The following is a 15,710-nucleotide window of genomic DNA, read 5'->3' on the forward strand; positions in this document are numbered from 1 at the left end:
ACGGCGTTGGAAAGTAGACATCCTGGGCTTTCCAGAAATATATAATAGTCCATACTTTGCCCAAGATTTGATGGCCCAAACCGGCGTTCAAAGTCACCTCAAGAAATCCCAGCGTTAAACGCTGGAACTGGCACCCAAATGGGAGTTAAACGCCCAAACTGGCACCAAAGCTGGCGTTTAACTCCAAGAAGAGTCTCTACACGAAATTGCTTCATTGCTCAGCCCAAGCACACACCAAGTGGGCCCGGAAGAGGATTTTTATGTCATTTACTCAATTCTGTACACCCTAGGCTACTAGTTTCTTATAAGTAGGACCTTTTACTATTGTATAGAAATCTTTTGATCATTTTTAGATCTCTAGATCATCTTTGGACATTTTAGTTCTTAGATCATTGGGAGGCTGGCCATTCGGCCATGCCTAGACCTTATGCTTATGTATTTTCAACGGTGGAGTTTCTACACACCATAGATTAAGGTGTGGAGCTCTGCTGTACCTCGAGTATTAATGCAATTAATATTGTTCTTTCATTCAAATTCCGCTTGTTCTTGTTCCAAGATATCACTTGTTCTTCAACATGATGAAGGTGATGATTGACGCCCATCACCATTCTCACCCATGAACAAGGTGACTGACAACCATTCTTGTTCTACAAGCATCTGAGGCTTAGTGAATATCTCTTGGATTCCTGATTGCACGATGCATGGTTGATCGCCTGACAACCGAGTGCTCGCCTGACAAACGAGCCAGCCATTCCGTGAGATCAGAGTCTTCGTGGTATAGGCAGGACTTGATGGCAGCATTCAAGAAAATCCGGAAGGTCTAACCTTGTCTGTGGTATTCTGAGTAGGATTCAATGACTGAATGACTGTGACGTGCTTCAAACCTGTAACCTACTGGGCGTTAGTGACAGACGCAAAAGAGTTATTCTATTCCGGTAGGGGAGGGAACCAAACCGGTGATTGGCAGCACTGTGACAGAGTGTGTGCATTAGCTTTCACTGCGCGGATGGGAGGTAGCTGCTGACAACAGTGAGACCCTATACGAGCTTGCCATGGAAAGGAGTAAGAAGGGTTGGATGAAGACAGTAGGAAAGCAGAGAGACGGAAGGGAAGGCATCTTCATGCGCTTATCTGAAGTTCCTACCAATGAATTACATAAGTATCACTATCTTTATCTTTTATGTTATTTTCGTTCATCGCCATATATATCTGAGTTTGCCTGACTAAGATTTACAAGATGACCATAGCTTGCTTCAATACTAACAATCTCTGTGGGATCGACCCTTACTCACGTAAGGTTTATTACTTGGACGACCCAGTGCACTTGCTGGTTAGTTGTGCGAAGTTGTGTAATGCCATGGTATTGAGCGCACCAAGTTTTTTGGAGCCATTACCAGGGATTATGAGAGTTGTGAAAAAGTATAGTTCACAATTTCGCGCACCAAGTTTTTGGCGCCGTTGCCGGGGATTGTTCTAGTTTTGAGCAAGCCTTTGGTAACATCAGTGCCAAGATCCGGCAGCAACATCAAATTTTTGGTGTTATTGCCCGGGATTGTTCAGGCTGGACAACTGACGGTTCATCTTGTTGCTTAGATTAGGTATTTTTTTTTCGAAATTCTTGAAGATGAATTCTAGAGTTTCATGATGATTTGTTGAAATCTGGCTGGCTGAGAAGCCATGTCTAATCTGATTGGACCGAGGTTTCAACTTATCACCACAAGAGCTTGTTGATTTCGTATCAATCTTGCTTTTGGAGCAGTGATTTGCTAAGGCTTGGCTGACCTTTGGTCATGTCTAGTGTTTTGGACCGAAGCTTTCTTTGGAAGCTTGGCTGGCTGTGAAGCCATGTCTAATTCCTGGACCGGAGTCTTAGACTAGCATTGCACTGATTCCTGGAATTCTCATTAAGAATTTTGATACCTTCTTTTTCCACTTAATTTTCGAAAAACACAAAAAAATTAAAAAATAAAAAAATCATAAAATTCAAAAATATTTCTTGTTTGAGTCTAGTGTCTCATCCTAAGTTTGGTGTCAACTGCATGCATTCATATGTCTTAGTGATCTTCAAGATGTTCTTGATGATTCACTCGCTCTGATCTTTGAATTCTATTGACTTGAGTATTTTGTGTGTCTCATATGCATTTTCAGTTCATTAGTGTCAGTAGTATACAAACTGCTAAGTTTGGTGTCTTGCATGCATTGTTATTTGATTCTTGTTGCATTTTAATTATTAAAAATCCAAAAATATTTTTAATTTGTGTCTTTTCAAGTCAATGATACAAGGGATTGAAGATTCAGAACACGCTGCAGAGGAATTATACAGAAAAAGCTGAGCATTCAAAAATGCCCAGTGAAGAAGGCAGACTGGCGTTTAAACGCCAGCCAGGGCACCTGGTTGGGCGTTTAACGCCCAAAAAGGTAGCATTTTGGGCGTTAAACGCCAGAATGTATACCATTCTGGGCGTTTAACGCCAGGATGGTGCTAGGGGGAAGATTTTGTTTCCAAATCAATTTTTTTTCAAGTTTTCAAAGTTTTTCAAAATCAAATCTTTTTCAAATCATATCTTTTCAATCAAATGTTTTCAAAATCAATTTCTTTCCTTTTTCAAAGATACTTACTAACAATTAATGAATTGATTGAACATCTCAAATTTGTTGCCTTTTCTGTTGAGAAAGGTTTAATGTTTGAATCATATCTTTTCTTGTTAGGCAAGTCACTAATTTTCTAAATCATATCTTCTCAAATTGTTTTCAAATCATATCTTTTAAAATAGTTTTCAAATCATATCTTCTCAATCACATCTTTTTAAAACCATAACTTTTCAATTAAATCTTTTTAACCATATCTTTTTCAAAATAGCTTTCAATCAAATCTTTTTAACTTCTAATTTCAAAATCTTTTTCAAAAATCACTTGATTTCTTTTTCACTTTGAATTTTCGAAAATTATCAATCAAATTTTCAAAATGTTTTCAAAATCTTTTAATTGAATTTTCGAAAAATTACTTCCCTCCTTCTCACATCCTTCTATTTATGGAGTACCACTCCTTCTAAATGCACAATTCGAACCTTATCTACTTAAAGTTCGAATTCTTCTTCTCCTTCTTCTTTCTATTTCTCTTTTCCTCTGACATTTCAAGGAATCTCTATACTGTGACATAGAGGATTCCACATTTTCTTTTTCTCTTCTCTTTCATATGAGCAGGAGCAGAGACAAAGGCATTCTTGTTGAAGCTGATCCTGAACCCGAAAGGACCTTGAAGAGAAAGCTAAGAGAAGCCAAAGCACAACTCTATTTAGAGGACCTGACCGAATTCTTCAAAGAAGAAGAACCCATGGCAGCCGAAAACAACAACAATGCCAACAATGCAAGGAAGGTGCTGGGTGACTTTACTGCACCTACTCCCGACTTCTATGGGAGAAGCATCTCTATCCCTGCCATTGGAGCAAACAACTTTGAGCTTAAGCCTCAATTAGTTTCTCTAATGCAACAGAATTGCAAGTTCCATGGACTTCCAATGGAAGATCCTCATCAGTTTTTAGCTGAATTCTTGCAAATCTGTGACACAGTCAAGACTAATGGGGTTAACCCTGAGGTCTATAGACTGATGCTATTCCCTTTTGCTGTAAGAGACAGAGCTAGAATATGGTTGGATTCTCAACCTAAAGAAAGCCTGGACTCTTGGGAAAAGCTAGTCAATGCCTTCTTGGCAAAGTTCTTTCCACCACAAAGATGGAGTAAGCTTAGAGTGGAAGTCCAAACCTTCAGACAGAAGGATGGAGAATCCCTCTATGAAGCTTGGGAAAGATACAAACAATTAATCAGAAGATGTCCTTCAGACATGCTTTCTGAATGGAGCATCATAGGTATTTTCTATGATGGACTCTCTGAACTATCTAAGATGTCCTTGGATAGCTCTGCTGGAGGATCTCTTCATCTGAAGAAGACGCCTACAGAGGCTCAAGAGCTAATTGAAATGGTTGCAAATAACCAATTCATGTACACTTCTGAAAGGAATCCTGTGAACAATGGGACTAGTCAGAAGAGAGGAGTTCTTGAGATTGATACTCTGAATGCCATTCTGGCTCAGAATAAAATATTGACTCAACAAGTCAATTTGATTTCTCAAAATCTGTCTGGAATGCAAAATGCACCAAACAGTACTAAGGATGCTTCATCTGAGGAAGAAGCTTATGATCCTGAGAACCCTTCCATGGAAGAGGTGAATTACCTAGGAGAACCCTATGGAAATACCTACAATTCTTCATGGAGAAATCACCCAAATCTCTCATGGAAGAATCAAGAGAGACCTCAACAAGGTTTCAATAACAATAATGGTGGAAGAAACAGGTTTAGCAATGGCAAGCCTTTTCCATCATCTTCTCAGCAACAGACAGAGAGTTCTAAGCAGAATACTTCTGACTTAGCAACAATGGTCTCTGATCTAATAAAGACCACTCAAAGTTTCATGAATGAAACAAGGTCCTCCATCAGAAATTTGGAAGGACAAGTGGGTGACGATTGGATTTTTGATGGTATAGAATTTCACAAATAAAACCTCGTTGTAAAGTATAGTTTCCAAACCAAACAATAATCCTTTCGTACAAGAAGTTGTTTGTCACTAGTACAAACCCCTAAATTTATAAACCGAAGTATTGGAACCTCGGGTCGTTCTCCCTAGGAATTACAATAGAGTGTCTTGTTATTGGTTTGAGTTATTTTTGGGGTTTTGATAAGAAGCATGAAAGATAAATGGCAAGAAAGTAAACTAAGGCCTAAAAAGGTCTTGGCAAGGGTTGGTAGTCAAGGATCTCTATCCTAATCACTAACCACAATATGAGAATTGGCAAGGATTAATCCCATTAAATCATCCTTTAACTAGTAGTAAAGGAAAGTCAAATGAGCTATATCAATCCTAGTCCATAAGTCCTAACTCTCCACCAATTCAATTAGTGAGAACTAGAGTCAATGGCTCCCAATCATCAATCACTTGGACATTAGTAACTCAAGAGTTCCTAAGTTACCTTTCCAAGCCAAGAGTATAAAATTCTACTCTAAAATCCAACCAAGCATTTCATCAAACACTTGGAAGGCATAAAAGGAAAGCATAGTAAATTGCAAGAAAAGTAAATCTACACTACTCAATTACAAGGAATTAACAACAACAAATCAAATGAACACAATTATTAAGAAGTACCTTTTATTGAATTGAAAGAGAGTAGAAGAAACAATTCTAGATCTACAACAAAATCTAAGAAAAACATAAAGGAAATTACAACAAAAGAATAGAGGAAGATGAATGTAACAACAAGGAATTGAAGAGTAGAAGTAGAAGAAAGCAAAGATTAAAACCTAGATCTAAGAACTAATCCTAATCCTAATCCTAATTCTAGAGAGAAGTGAGAGCTTCTCTCTCTAGAAACTAACTTCTAGAACTAAACTAAACTAATGGTTAAAAGATCAGTTGATTCCTCTTCAATCCTTGGCTTAAATAGCATCAAAAATGAGTTGGATTGGGCCCACAAGGCTTCTAAAATCGTTGGCCACATGTTGCATTAAGTGAACCAGAGGCAGCAACGGCGCGTGCGCGTACTATGCGCGTGCGCGCCACCATACGTGTAGCAACTATGGCAAATCTTATATCGTTACGAAGCCCCGGATGTTAGCTTTCCAACCCAACTGGAACCGCATCATTTGGACCTCTGTAGCTCAAGTTATGGTCGTTTAAGTGCGAAGAGGTTGGCTTGACAGCTTTCCGGTTCTTTCATTTCTTCATGAGTTCTCCAACTTTTCATGCTTCTTTTTTCATTCCCTTGATCCAATCTTTGCCTCCTAAACCTGAAATCACTTAGCAAACATATCAAGGCATCTAATGGAATCAAGGTGAATTAAATTTATTCATTTTAAGACCTAAAAGCATGTTTTCACTCTTAAGCACAATTAAAGGAGAATATACAAAACCATGCTATTTCATTGAATAAATGTGGGTAAAAGGTGATAAAATCTCCTAAAATCAATACAAGATAAACCCTACAAATGGGGTTTGTCAACCTCCCCACACTTAAACCAAGCATGTCCTCATGCTTAAGCCAAGAGAAAGCAAAGGGATCAACATTTATTCAATGAAAATTACTAAATGCAATCTACCTATATGCAACTATCTACATGAATGCAATTGCTTGGTCAAAATAAATTAATTCCCAAGAAGCATATATAAGCACAAGGGCAAAAGGTATTAACAATCATGCCAAACTACAATTGAATTGAGCTATTAAATATTTTTACAAACTTGCATGAAAGGAGATGACCATTGGTGGAAACATGTAATTGAGCATCAAACCCTCACCGGATGTATTTGCACTCTATTCGCTCAAGTGTTTAGGGTTGATTCACTCAATTCTCTCCTAATCATGCTTTCTAAGATTTGTTTTTCTTCTAACAATCGACATATATTTCATGCATGCATACAAGTATCATGAGGTCTTTTCTTTAGGTTGTAATGGGGCTAGGGCCAAGGTAGGATGCATATTTGGTTAAGTGAGTTTGAAATTTGAATCTTTGATAAGCTTAAACTTCCCACCTAACCTATGACATCCTATACAATTAAGTTCTAACCTAACTACCCATTCTTCACTTTTTCACATACTCATGCATTTTCTTTTCATTTCACAGCACTTATGCATTGATTTTATTGAGCTATACTTTGATTTGGGGCATTTTGTCCCCTTTTTATTCCTTTCTTTTTTTTTCTCTTTTTCTTTCTTTTTCTATATAATTTTTTTTCTTTTCCATATTATTTTTTTCTTTTTCTTTTTGTTTTTCTCATTTTTTTTTCTATATACAAGAATCTCAATGCATAAGGTTTTACATTTGATCAATACATGAGTATGTACCCAATTCCCAATATTTTCAATAACAATATAAAATTACCCTTTTATTCACCCAATGTCCCAAGGTTCCCACACTTGAATGATACTCACACACTCTAGCCTAAGCTAATCAAAGATCCAAATAAGGACATTTATTGTTTTTCGCTTTAAGGCTTGTAATGTGCTAAAATTAAGAACAAGTGGGTTAATCGTAGGCTCAAATTGGCTAACAAAGGAATATAAAAGGGTTGGCTATTTGGATAAGTGAGCTAATGAAATGATGGCCTCAATCATATAAATGCATGAATACACAAAATAATGGACATAAAGAATCAAACAAATCAAAGATTACAATCATAGAAAGAGAATAATGCACACAAGAAGAAAAAAATAAGTGGTTATAAGATGTAACCACACCATTAGGCTCAAATCTCACAAGCTTGTGTTCTTAGCTCAAAACATGATCCACAATATATATAATTCAAGCAAGTTTTATGAAAAGTTTTCACTCAAATCAATTGAGGTGCCCTATAGATAGAAATCTTGAAAATTTTCATTATTTTGACTAAGCTTATTGTGTATATATATGCAAAAATAAGAAAATGCAAGAAAAAAATCCTAAAATCCTAGAATGAAATGCAAAAGGTGTTGGGACTAGAAATTTGTCACCCAAAATCGCCGATTGGTCGGGCGACCTCCCCACACTTAAAAGTTTGCACCGTCCTCGGTGCATGCAAAGGAGAGCAGGGTGGACGGGTTGTTGCAATTGATGAGCTCCTTCAAAAGGTTGTGCGGATGACTTGTTTGTTGCCCCCTTTAAAAGCTTTTCCTTTCTCCCTCCTTGGTGGCCAACCTAAAAGGATAGAAAAGGAAAGGAATATTAAGCCTATGACAAAGATATCAAAGCAAATAGAACATAGGCGGGGGTTAATGCCAAATAAGAGTAAGGTTCTCACTACATGTTAGCTACGCATGTAAGTGAGAAAACAATATAAGCTAATGGCATATTAACTAATACTTGATGCAAGAGTAAAGTTAAAGCATGAAGAGTGTATTGAGCATCAAGTTCAAATGAGAAGAAGTGGGTCATGAAAGACAATATGAGGTCATATCAATGCACAAAGACACAAGAGTCATACAAGATGAAGCATTGATTTAAAAGTTTCATTACCCAATAATATCAAACAAGTCAAGAGGCACCAAAATAATGCAAGAATTTCTCAACAATTGAGTGTAAGAATCCAACACCATTATTAAAATGATTTAAAAAAAAAAACGAAAACATACTGCAAAAACTAAATGAAAATGGGAAGAGTAGAAGTATGCGAATGTGATAAGCAAAAGAAAATGGAAGGGGAGAAAAAAAACTCTTTTTTTTTTTTTTTTTTACCGACGCGTGCGCGTCATGCGTGCTTACGCGTCGATGTGCATTTTGGTTGAAGGATGCGTACGCGCCAAATGCGCGCACGCGTGCATTGAGTTGGGCCGGAGGCATAGTGTCGGCCCAAGTCTGGCACAACTCTCGGGTAAAAGTACTGGGGGTGCAGATTATGCAATCGACGCGCGCGCGCACAGTGTGCGTGCGCGTGCATTGCCAATTTAAGATCATGTGCGCGTACGCGCCAAGTGCGCGCACGCGTTCATAGACTTGTGCCCTAGGCCCAATGTTTGCACAGTGCAGGCCTAACTCTCGGGTTTTTGGCTGGAGGTGAATTTTTTTGCATCCACGCGTACGCGTACAGTGCGCGTCCGCGTGGGTGGTCGAAAAATGCTCAGGTGCGCGTACGCGTTAGGTGCGCGCACGCGTGGATGGTGTTCTGTTTTTCAAAAATATTTTTCTAAGTTCTTACACCAATCCAAGCCTTTCGATCCTCCAAACAGCTACCAAAACACCCTAAAACCTTATTTATCATATTATACTTCTAACTAAACTTAACAAACCAATAAAAACATGAACTTAAACTAATTCTACCAATATGTACAAAGAAAGAAAATGAAAAGATGTTACCATGGTGGGGTGTCTCCCACCTAGCACTTTTATTTATTGTCCTTAAGTTGGACTTATGGGGAGCTCCTCATCAAGGTGGCTTGTGCTTGTACTCATCTTGGAACTCCCACCAATGCTTGGTTCTCCATTGTGCCCCAAGATTTCTCATGGATTGAGCCAAGTGTTGATGGAGTTCTTCACAAGCTTGGGGCTCCCAAAGTTGATCCTCTTCTTGTGATCCGGGGTCCCACACTTTGTTTTCACACCCGTCTTGAGGTTGATCATCATTATTAGTCCAACCGGGTGGTGAGTAAGGTGAATTCTCTATGAAGTGCCCAACAATCCTCCTAGACCCATCTATTTGAGCACTATTCCCACCTTTGTATTCAACTCTTGGAGTATCAACCAAGATGAGCCTTGATTTGCAACGCCAACCACGAAACATCTTTCGCTTACGCTTCATTCCACAAAGCATCCTAAGTTGACCATCCGTTTCAAGCAAGCCATACTCAAGTGGGACAATAAAGCTAATAGAAATGAATTTTACCCACTCAAGTGAAGGAGTAGATGACAACCTAGGCAAAGATGCTTCCAACGGTCTTGACAAAGCGTATTCCACTCCCATCCTTCTATTTCTAAGGACTTCCACCTCTTCACAAGATTTCTCTAATTCAATCCTTTGTTCATTAATACTATCTAAGCCTTTTCCCTTAATCAAACTATAATTGGGAGGGTGAAAGAAGTTTACCTCCACAACATTTTCAAATGCACCGGGAGAAGGTTCGTCAAGTTCAAAGGATTCTCCACCACTAGGACTTGATGCTTGCTCTTCATTGCCATGGGAACTCAATTCTTGCTCTATCCCATCCAAGTCTTCATATGGAATATGCCTTGGAAGGTGTGCACTTTCCTCCCTAGCATCAATTTCAATCATCTTGGAGGGGTTTTCTTCAACTTTATGTTCCCATGGAAGCTCCGCATCTCCTAAGTCTTCTACCACTTCTTCCTTGTCTTCAACAATTAAAGCTTCCTCTAATTGTTCCAATACAAAGCAACTTCCCTCATTTCCCACCGGAGTTTCCAATCTCTCCTTCATGCTATGTTCTTCATTTGATTCTCCACATGTAGCCATGGGAGTTCCTTGAGTGTTCAAGCATTGGGAGGCTAGTTGATTTGTTACCGCATCCAAGGCGGCCATGAAATTTTGCACATCCCTTTGCATCTCTTCTTGCCTTTGAACAAGAACACTAAGGGTTTCATCCATTAGAGATTGGGGTAGGTGGAAGGATTCATCATTTTGGGGGAAGGGTTCATAATAGGAAGGTGGTTCAATATTTTCCATTCTTTCCACTTGTTGCACAACACACTCCATGGTTGCTTGAAATTGATCCAATGCTTTCTTGAGATGATCCCTTGACTCTTGTTCCTCTTGGATAATATGATTAGGATCATGTGGCTCTTGGATCAATGGATATGAGTATTCTTCCATGGAAGGTTGTGGTGGAAAGTAGTATTCATCTTGTGGTTGAAAATTTTCGTATATTGGAGGTGGTTCATCTTGGTAATAATATGGAGGGGGTGGCTCTTGAAAATATTGATGTTGGAGTGGTGGTGGCTCCATATGTGGTTCATATGGCTCATATGGTTGTTGGTAGGATGGATATGGATTAGGGTCATATGAAGGTGGTTGGTGAAAAGAGGCTTGTGAGTATGGTTGAGAGTTATGTTGAGGATATGGTTCATAGGCATATGGTGGTGGTTCTTGAAAGTCACAAGGTGAGTCACCATAGCCATTTGATTGGTATGCATCATAGAATGGCTCTTCTTCATAGTGCATTGGTGGAGGTTGTTGCCATGAGGATTGATCATATGCATATGGCTCCTCCCACCTTTGGTTGTCCCATTCTTGATACACATCTTCATTATAGTCCTCATTTCCTACAACATGTTGGTAACCAAACTCATAGCCAAGGTGAGAATTCATGATAGCAAGAGGAAAATGAAAACAAAATCAAATAAGAAGCAAAAAAATTAAATCCTAAAACTAGTAAGAGCTAATAAAAGCAAACATATTCACACTATTCACATATATACAATAACCAATAACATAACACCATTGCAATTCCCCGGCAACGGCGCCATTTTGACGATTGGATTTTTGATGGTATAGAATTTCACAAATAAAACCTCGTTGTAAAGTATAGTTTCCAAACCAAACAATAATCCTTTCGTACAAAAAGTTGTTTGTCACTAGTACAAACCCCTAAATTTATAAACCGAAGTATTGGAACCTCGGGTCGTTCTCCCTAGGAATTACAATAGAGTGTCTTGTTATTGGTTTGAGTTATTTTTGGGGTTTTGATAAGAAGCATGAAAGATAAATGGCAAGAAAGTAAACTAAGGCCTAAAAAGGTCTTGGCAAGGGTTGGTAGTCAAGGATCTCTATCCTAATCACTAACCACAATATGAGAATTGGCAAGGATTAATCCCATTAAATCATCCTTTAACTAGTAGTAAAGGAAAGTCAAATGAGCTATATCAATCCTAGTCCATAAGTCCTAACTCTCCACCAATTCAATTAGTGAGAACTAGAGTCAATGGCTCCCAATCATCAATCACTTGGACATTAGTAACTCAAGAGTTCCTAAGTTACCTTTCCAAGCCAAGAGTATAAAATTCTACTCTAAAATCCAACCAAGCATTTCATCAAACACTTGGAAGGCATAAAAGGAAAGCATAGTAAATTGCAAGAAAAGTAAATCTACACTACTCAATTACAAGGAATTAACAACAACAAATCAAATGAACACAATTATTAAGAAGTACCTTTTATTGAATTGAAAGAGAGTAGAAGAAACAATTCTAGATCTACAACAAAATCTAAGAAAAACATAAAGGAAATTACAACAAAAGAATAGAGGAAGATGAATGTAACAACAAGAAATTGAAGAGTAGAAGTAGAAGAAAGCAAAGATTAAAACCTAGATCTAAGAACTAATCCTAATCCTAATCCTAATTCTAGAGAGAAGTGAGAGCTTCTCTCTCTAGAAACTAACTTCTAGAACTAAACTAAACTAATGGTTAAAAGATCAGTTGATTCCTCTTCAATCCTTGGCTTAAATAGCATCAGAAATGAGTTGGATTGGGCCCACAAGGCTTCTAAAATCGTTGGCCACATGTTGCATTAAGTGAACCAGAGGCAGCAACGGCGCGTGCGCGTACTATGCGCGTGCGCGCCACCATACGTGTAGCAACTATGGCAAATCTTATATCGTTGCGAAGCCCCGGATGTTAGCTTTCCAACCCAACTGGAACCGCATCATTTGAGCCTCTGTAGCTCAAGTTATGGTCGTTTAAGTGCGAAGAGGTCGGCTTGACAGCTTTCCGGTTCTTTCATTTCTTCATGAGTTCTCCAACTTTTCATGCTTCTTTTTTCATTCCCTTGATCCAATCTTTGCCTCCTAAACCTGAAATCACTTAGCAAACATATCAAGGCATCTAATGGAATCAAGGTGAATTAAATTTATTCATTTTAAGACCTAAAAGCATGTTTTCATTCTTAAGCACAATTAAAGGAGAATATACAAAACCATGCTATTTCATTGAATAAATGTGGGTAAAAGGTGATAAAATCTCCTAAAATCAATACAAGATAAACCCTACAAATGGGGTTTGTCAGTGGGTCAGCTGAGCAAGAAAGTTACTGAACTCCCTCCTAGCACTCTCCCAAGTAATACAGAAGAAAATCCAAAAGGAGAGTGCAAAGCCATAGACATGGCCGAATATGGAGAGGAAAGAGAGGAGGAGGACGCCACTGAGGAAGACCTCAGTGGGCGTGTACCAATCTCCTCTGAGTTCCTCAATGAGGAACAATGGGAATCTGAGGCTCAAAATGAGACCATAGAGATTCCATTGGACTTACTTCTGCCATTCATGAGCTCTGATGAGTATTCTTCCTCTGAAGAGGATGAGAATGTCACTGAAGAGCAAGTTGCTAAATACCTTGGAGCAATCATGAAACTAAATGACAAGTTATTTGGAAATGAGACTTGGGAGGATGAACCTCCCTTGCTCACCAAAGAACTGGATGACTTGTCTAGGCAGAAACTGCCTCAAAAGAGGCAGGATCCTGGGAAGTTTTCTATACCTTGTACCATAGGCACCATAACCTTCAAGAAGGCCTTGTGTGACTTAGGGTCAAGTGTAAACCTCATGCCCCTCTCTGTAATAGAGAAATTGGGGATCCTTGAGGTGCAAGCTGCAAGAATCTCATTAGAGATGGCAGACAATTCAAGAAAACAAGCTCATGGACTTGTAGAGAATGTTTTGGTGAAGATTGAAGACCATTACATCCCTACTGATTTCATAGTCCTAGAGACTGGGAAGTGCATGGATGAATCCATCATCCTTGGCAGACCCTTCCTAGCCACAGCAAAGGCTGTGATTGATGTTGACAGAGGAGAGTTAATCATTCAAGTGAATGAAAAATCCTTGGTGTTTAAGGCCCAAGGATATCCCTCTGTCATCATGGAGAGGAAGCATGAAGAGCTTCTCTCAAAACAGAGCCAAACAGAGCCCCCACAGTCAAACTCTAAGTTTGGTGTTGGGAGGCTACAACCAAACTCTAAGTTTGGTGTTGAAACCCCACATTCAAACTCTAAGTTTGGTGTTGGGAGGTTTCAACACGGTTCTGAGCATTTCTGAGGCTCCATGAGAGCCCTCTGTCAAGCTAATGACATTAAAGAAGCGCTTGTTGGGAGGCAACCCAATGTTTTATAATTAATTATTTTCTTTTGTTATTTTATCTTTTTTGTAGGTTGATGATCATAAGAAGTCACAAAAACAATGAAAAAAGCAAAAACAGAATGAAAAACAGGAAGAAAAATAGCACACCCTGGAGGAGAAGAAACTGGCGTTCAAACGCCAGTAATGCTAGCTGTTGGGCGTTTAACGCCCAGTCTGGCACCATTCTGGGCGTTTAACGCCAAAAAGGGGCACCAGACTGGCGTTAAACGCAGTAAAGGGCAAGAACCTGGCGTTAAACGCCAGGAATGGGCACCAGCCCGGCGTTTAACGCCAGAAATGGCTCAAAACGTGATTTTGAGCAACATTTGGTGCAGGGATGACTTTTCCTTGACACTACAGGATCTGTGGACCCCACAGGACCCTACCATCACTCTCTCTCTTCTTCCCCCATTCACCAATCACCTCAACACCTCTTCCCCAAAAACCCCTCACCTATCAAATCCCATCTTTCTCTTCACCACTCACATCCATCCCTCATAAACCCCACCAACCTCACCCTTCAAATTCAAACCACTTTCCCTCCCAAACCCACCCATTATGGCCGAACCTTTACCCCCCTCTCTCCTATAAATACCCTTCTTCAACTCTTCATTTTCACACAACCTAAACACCCTTTCTTCCCCCTTCTTGGCCGAATACACCACCATCTCGCTCTTCCTCATTTCTTCTTCTTCTACTCTCTTCTTTCTTCTTTTGCTCGAGGACGAGCAAACATTTTAAGTTTGGTGTGGTAAAAGCGTTGCTTTTTGTTTTTCCATAACCATTTATGGCATCCAAGGCCGGAGAAACCTCTAAAAAGAGGAAAGGGAAGGCAAAAGCTTCCACCTCCGAGTCATGGGAGATGGATAGATTCCTCTCAAGGGTGCATCAAGACCACTTCTATGAAGTTGTGGCCTTGAAGAAGGTGATCTCCGAGGTCCCCTTTTCACTCAAAAAGGGTGAATATCCGGAGATCCGCCATGAGATCCGAAGAAGAGGTTGGGAAGTTCTTACCAACCCCATTCAACAAGTCGGAATCTTGATGGTTCAAGAGTTCTATGCCAATGCATGGATCACAAAGAACCATGACCAAAGTGTGAACCCGAATCCAAAGAATTATCTCACTATGGTTCGGGGGAAATACTTGGATTTTAGTCCGGAGAGTGTGAGGGTGGCGTTCAACTTGCCTATGATGCAAGGAGATGAGCATCCTTACACTAGAAGGGTCAACTTTGATCAAAGGTTGGACCAAGTCCTCACAGTCATATGTGAAGAGGGCGTACAATGGAAGCAAGATTCAAGAGGAAAGCCGGTTCAATTAAGAAGGCATGACCTCAAGCCCGTGGCTAGAGGATGGTTAGAGTTCATACAACGCTCAATCATTCCCACTAGCAACCGGTCCGAAGTTACCATAGACCGGGCCATCATGATCCATAGCATCATGATTGGAGAAGAAATAGAGGTTCATGAGGTTATAGCCCAAGAACTCTATAAGGTGGCGGACAAGACCTCCACCTTGGCAAGGTTAGCCTTTCCTCACCTCATTTGTCACCTCTGTTATTCAGTTGGAGTTGACATAGAAGGAGATACCCCCATTGATGAAGACAAGCCCATCACCAAGAAAAGGATGGAGTACACAAGAGACCCCTCTCATCAAGAGATCCCTGAGATTCCTCAAGGGATGCACTTTCCTCCACAAAACTATTGGGAGCAACTAAACACCTCCCTAGGAGAATTGAGTTCCAACATGGGACAACTAAGGGTGGAGCATCAAGAACACTCCATTCTCCTCCATGAAATTAGAGAAGACCAAAGAATCATGAGGGAGGAGCAACAAAGACAAGGAAGAGACATTGAGGAGCTCAAGCACTCCATAGGATCTTCAAGAGCAAGAAAGAGCCGCCATCACTAAGGTGGACCCGTTCCTTGATTTCCTTGTTCTTTATTCTTTTGTTTTTCGATTTTTATGCTTTATGTTATCCATGTTTGTGTCTTGTGATCATTAGTGTCTTAGTGTCTATGCCTTAAAGTTATGAATGTCCTATGAATCCATCACCTTCTTTAATAAA

General features: G+C 39.6%; 1 non-coding gene across 1 annotated transcript; it reads right to left on the reverse strand.

Moving 5' to 3' along the window:
* Positions 1-3,739: 3,739 nt before the first annotated feature.
* Positions 3,740-3,847, reverse strand: LOC130971848 (small nucleolar RNA R71). The gene has a single exon (XR_009083054.1). It is a non-coding gene; the product is annotated as a small nucleolar RNA R71 (small nucleolar RNA).
* Between the last annotated feature and the right edge of the window lie 11,863 nt (positions 3,848-15,710).

This window comes from Arachis stenosperma, chromosome 3 (genome assembly GCF_014773155.1).
Source record: "Arachis stenosperma cultivar V10309 chromosome 3, arast.V10309.gnm1.PFL2, whole genome shotgun sequence".
Taxonomy (NCBI): domain Eukaryota; kingdom Viridiplantae; phylum Streptophyta; class Magnoliopsida; order Fabales; family Fabaceae; genus Arachis; species Arachis stenosperma.